Source organism: Monodon monoceros, unplaced genomic scaffold, assembly GCF_005190385.1.
Source record: "Monodon monoceros isolate NGI ecotype Baffin Bay Population unplaced genomic scaffold, NGI_Narwhal_1 Super_Scaffold_16, whole genome shotgun sequence".
Taxonomy (NCBI): domain Eukaryota; kingdom Metazoa; phylum Chordata; class Mammalia; order Artiodactyla; family Monodontidae; genus Monodon; species Monodon monoceros.
Window position 1 is genome coordinate 35,161,603 of NW_021703772.1, and position 5,408 is coordinate 35,167,010.

Consider the following 5,408-nt stretch of genomic DNA (forward strand, 5'->3'; position numbering starts at 1 on the left):
GGGGAGGGGGGAGGGGCATAAAAAGAATTTGAACTAGTGGAAAGAGCACTAGCTTTGGAATCAGACAAATCTGAGTTCAACTCAGACTTCCTGTGAGACAATCCTTGGATAAGAATTCTAAGGAGAAGAGGCTTTAGGAAGGTTGATATGATGAAGTGCGAAGCATGGGGAGAACTCAATTACAGAGAGACGGTATGTAGCAGATTATAATCATCCTAGAATAGGGATGGCCGAGGGCCTGGGCTATCGGGGTGTGGGGAGTGAGGAATGCCAAGGAAATGTGGGAGCTGGCTTGGAAAAACTCTTACAAAGGAAGAGTTAACAGGACTTGGTGCCCGATTTTACTACTGGAATGAACGAGAGGCAGAAGAGTCTGGGATGGTTCCTAGGTCTCCAGTCTGGGTGATGAAGAGAACGCTAACAGTATGAAGAAAAGAAAAGTCTTTTCAGTGTGAAAGGAAGAGGTTTAGCAGAGGATATAAAAAGTTGATAGGCATGCAGCCGTTGGCCTAACAACAGGACATCAACCATGAAAACTATTAAACAGGTGCATAAATGAGAATAGAGTTTGAGTCAGGACTAGAGAGAAAGATTTGTATGTATAAGGGTAAATAACACCATCACATTTAAGAATATTTTTATTAGAAAATAAGAACTCTAGCTGTTAAACAAAAATAATGGGAAGGATATAAATAGTAGAGAGAAATGCATCCTCACAGACTATTTTTCTTAGCTATGGTACTTAGGGGACCCTATCCATTATCACAACACTGAACGAATAAACTTCTATAGAAATTCAACATATGGCCTATTTACATAACAAGCATCACAACTCCAAATTAGCCATTTTGATGTGTCAAGGAAATAACACCTTCATAGCAGACTACTTCAAAAAATGGAAGAAAAAGGAAAGGTTTGTTTTTCTTCTATAATTATGTGTACTGGGTTTTTAACTGTTTGTATCGTGAAAATCACATTTCAATTGCGTGATTACACTCTAAGACAGAACAGTGATGGAATGAATTGATTGGCTGAATTATGCACGATCATTCAGAGATCAATAAACAGACTCCATCACTTAAATCTGCCAATATTATGTATCTGCCCTCATGTCCTATGCCATGCTTGTGAAAGCAACTGTTCTGTGTACAAAAATTATAACAGCCATCTGATTCAATTATCACAGTCAAATAATGGTAAAGGGTCTACAGAAGATGCCTGGGAAAGCAGCACAAGGGAGCAGTGAGTAAGCAGTATCTGTCTAATACACAACTCACTCTACTCTAATCATATGGCGAGACAGGTGGTAGCAGCTGAGATCTTACCACGAGCAACCTCAACTTCTTCCATTTATCAAACTGTAACCAAAAGTTCTTGTCCTGCCTCATGAGACACTGATTAAAGCTGTGTAAAGGTAAACAGGATGAAGACCACCTAGGTGCCTTCAACACAAAAGCCATAAATGAAGGTTCACTGATGACAACAGCACAACTCTATGATCAGAGGCTGAGAAACTGATAAAACTTAGAACCAAAAATGAAACGTTTCTAAAGCTTAACTTTTGATGGAAAGTATTTCCATTTGCACGGCAAAGCAGGTCTTTGAGACGCTTCCTATTGGCAGCGCATCAAAGACTGAAATGGTGTGGCCTAAGCATTTTCTTTTCCTGATCATTACAGCGGTTGGCCAAGCAGCCTCACAAGCCCACAGACACCTATCCCCACAAAGGCCACTTGAAAATCAGTGCAAGCACAGACACAGTCAATTGAAGGCTTTCGTTATGGGGCTCCCTAAAACAAAACAAATACAAAAGGAGTCTTGATCATTTTGCCTAAGTACTTTAAACTAAGTTGATTCCTAGAAAACTATTTAATATTTTCAGAGGCAAGGATTAAAGAAAGAAAGAAAATTTCCAATTAATATACTCCTTCCCCAGATGCTGAGGTTTTTTTTACTATCCTCTGAAATATTCCCTGCATTCAAGTGATTGTATTTTTATGCAAATTATCCTTTGGAGCTAGTCGTGTGTGTGTGTGTGTGTGTGTGTGTGTGTGTGTGTGTGTGTTTTTAAAGCCACACAAAGAATCGGACATATTTTTTGTTCTGCTGCCCCATAAAATAGATTTTAACAAAGCTTGAGTTTAATCCAAAACTCTAATTAGAGACTGCAGCAGTATTTGCCTTGTCCAAATAGAAAATCATTCCCAAAGTTGATTTTTTCCCCACTTAGAGCTCCAACAAATATTTTCATACACAGATTTTTTAAAAAACACTACAATTAAAAAAAAAAACACTACAATTACTTGATAAAAACTGCCCCCACCCATACAACACACTGCTTTCTGGTTGATACAATTTGATAAGGCCAATCAAATACTTTATCCAGAAGGCAACTGTAGACTTCACTTTCAGAGTATCTTTCAAAGTCACTGTATTTGTTACTTGAATATTCTTTTCTTTCTTTTCCAGAATGAAGCAATTTCTGACTTCCTGTCCCTTCTTTTCCCTGCCATATTGCACATCTGCTTTATCTCTAGAAAACAAAATCAATCATAATGGCAATGAATCGTTCCTTGAAGACAAATTAAACCGGTCATAAAGGTTACACGACCTTACTCTTTTAAATACTGGCATAAAGCTTCTTCCTCTGCATAGGTTCTAAAATTTCAGAGTTGTTTTTTTTCTTACTTGCAAGACGATTGGTAAAAGTTTTCACTATAATATTTCTTTAAATGTAAATAAGTGAAAAACATTACACATAATATTTTATGTAAAGAAAGAGACTGTGTTTGAAGTTCAAGGTTTTTCACTAGCTCTCAACCTATAGATTCTGTAATACACTCAAAGGAAAATGCTGCACAGAAAGAATCTTTACATGTCAGGTCTCCAAAACCTTGGCATCTGCTAAAACCTGGACTGCTGGGAATTGAAGGCTCAGGAAGTTCACAAACACACACACCAAACCCCCAAGAGGTGGAAACCTCCAGTTGAGAAGATGGGAGGTTTCAGTCGCATCCCCGTCCAGGTAAAGTCTCAGCCCTTCACCTCCTACGTCTGCTGTAAGTATTAACCGCCGAACAGAGTGGGAGAGAGCGGGGCCGATCTTCCAAGACTCGGAAAAGTCGAGCATGTAGAGAGAGCGGGAAGACCCTCTCGCACCTCCGGAGCCACCGCTGTCTTGGGCTTGGGCCGCTGTCGGCCGACTCCGGGTCCGCCCGCTCAGACGCGGCAGCGCGACCGCTTCGTCCCGCGGCCGGGTCGCTCGGCATCTACTCCTGTCACGCCGCGGGCAACTGCGGCGACTTTGCCGGCACCGGGGGTCGCCGCATCCTGCTCCCGCGTGGCGCCCAAGGGGCGCGGGTTTCCCCGGACCCGCGGCCCCCGGGCCGGGCGGCGATCAAGGGCGAGACGCTGCCGGCGGAGGCGGCTCGGAGCGGGAGGGGGTGGGTCTCCGTGCGCCGGGCGGGTGGAAGGGGACTCTCGCGCGGGGGAGGGCAGGCGAGGGACCGCGGCCGATTCAGATCCGGGGCGGGCGGGTCCACGTCGGAGCGCGGCGGCCACACGCTCGCCCCGGGCGCGCGAATTGCGCCGCACCCGGCGCCTCCTCCCGCCAGCCGGCTAGCTCGCCCGTGCCGGCCCGAGAAAGGAAGGACGGCGACCTCCGCGTCCGGTCCGCTCGGCCAGCCCGCTTCGGCGCCGAGCGGGGGGCCACACCCAGCGCCCCGGGAGGCGGCTGGGGCTGGGCGGCCCAGGCTGCGGATGGCGCGGCCCAGGCTCAGCCACCGTCCCGGCCGCGCAGGCCCCGCCGCGTCCGCCCGAGCCCCGCGTCCCGGCCCGGGCCCGGCGGGCTGGCGGGGAGGGGGTCCCGGGCGGCGGCGGCGGCCGGGGATCCCGGGCTTACCTCTGTGCCGAAGCGCCGTCCGCTCCGTCCCGGGCCGGGGAACAGGGATCGGGGGCGCGGTCGCCGGTGGAGGCGCGGCGGCGGTGGCGGCCCCTGCGGCGCGGAGGGCGGGCGGAGCAGGAGCCGCTGCCTGGGCCGCGCGCCGTCCGGAGCTCGCCCCGCGCAGCCGGCGCTCGCGGCGGAGGGCACAGCCGGTTCGGCCCCCGGGCTAGATTCCTTCACTGACACAACTCCGGGTCGGCCCGCTCCACGCAGGGACACTCCCGCCCCTCGTAGGCTGCCCCCGCCCGCCGGCCGGCCGGCCAGCCCGCCCCTCGGTGTCACTCACCCAGGCGCACACACCCCGAGCCGGCGCCCCTCGCTCCCGCTCGCACACACAGCGCTGCTCACGCCTCTCTCGGGTTTTTTATCCGCTCACACGCACGTTCTGACACAGATCCCTTCCCTCCACACGCCCTCCCTAGCTCCTTTCCCACCCCACTTTCTAGAAGAATCGCCGTACAGCTTCCGCGCTTTGCCTGCCCCACACCAACCTCCTCGCCTTTCCCCGAACCCCCGCCTCACTTAAACTGCCACTGTTATTCAAAGGTTTTGCCACACCCCGCACGTGTTGCAGGAGAGACATCCTCCCGTACCCAGGAGAATGAACTTTGCTCCCCCCAGCACCGTCTACAAATGCAAGATGCTTCTATTTTTAGAAAGCACTGATGCTTTCTGGTGTTGAAACAAGCTCAAAATGTAAACAAAGGTAGCCGATTCCGAAATGACCTGAAGAACCAGACACGGTACTGGGTTTGGTTGGGTCTGACCTTAGAAACGCGGCTAACCGGGAGTATCCCGGCTCCTCCCTTTCGCTGCCTTTCAGGCTGGAGGACGGGTTGCTCTAAACGTGCGTGATAACCAAGTTCCAGATAGACACCGTGGGCACCAGCCCATGGATTTCTGCCTGGGAGTACAGTAGTCGGGAGAGTAAAGGCAGTTTCTCAATCATTATTCATGATGGAAGCACTTTAGATAACACACATCTTCCAGAGGCAGTAGAGTGAAATGCAGGCATCTCTCCAGTTTTGTTTTGTTTTTTTTTTTTCAGGGTGACTTAACCTCCCTTTTTCTCAATACCAATAACCGTTTCTCAGTGGCTCCTTGGATGTCAAAGCCCCTTGCAAATACGCAGGCCGGAGTTACTTAACGCCTCTCACGCTCCAAACTCTAAGGGACCCCTGAGTGTATAGCAGAATGGTATATCATCCGATGTTTAGGAATTCATAATTTGAAATTAGATACAAACACCTTTCTGGTAAAGTTCAAATGTTCTAACATAGTGTGCCCCTGTGGACAAAGCACAGCCCTAATAAGGGATAAAGGAGCCGAAAGCCAAGGAACCTATTTTCTTTTGTGACTTGTGGTGGCGGTTCTTGTTGCACTGGATGGGTGTATGGATCATATAATTTATTTAAAAATATTTGTAAGTGCTTTATAAGTATTAACTTATTTAATCCTTCAAACA

The 5,408-nt window shown here is 49.1% G+C and overlaps 1 protein-coding gene across 3 annotated transcripts in view; it reads right to left on the reverse strand.

Annotated features, from left to right (window-relative positions):
• The window catches only part of SPATS2L (spermatogenesis associated serine rich 2 like), a 165,623-nt gene extending 161,328 nt beyond the window's left edge, over nucleotides 1-4,295 (reverse strand). The window contains exon 1 of one of the 3 annotated variants that reach the window (XM_029225067.1): nucleotides 4,230-4,295. The gene's annotated coding sequence lies outside the window, so the exon portion shown is untranslated. Of the gene's footprint in view, nucleotides 1-3,901; nucleotides 4,163-4,229 lie in introns of those variants that run through there. The other 2 variants (XM_029225069.1, XM_029225066.1) reach the window with 2 other exon arrangements.
• Between the last annotated feature and the right edge of the window lie 1,113 nt (nucleotides 4,296-5,408).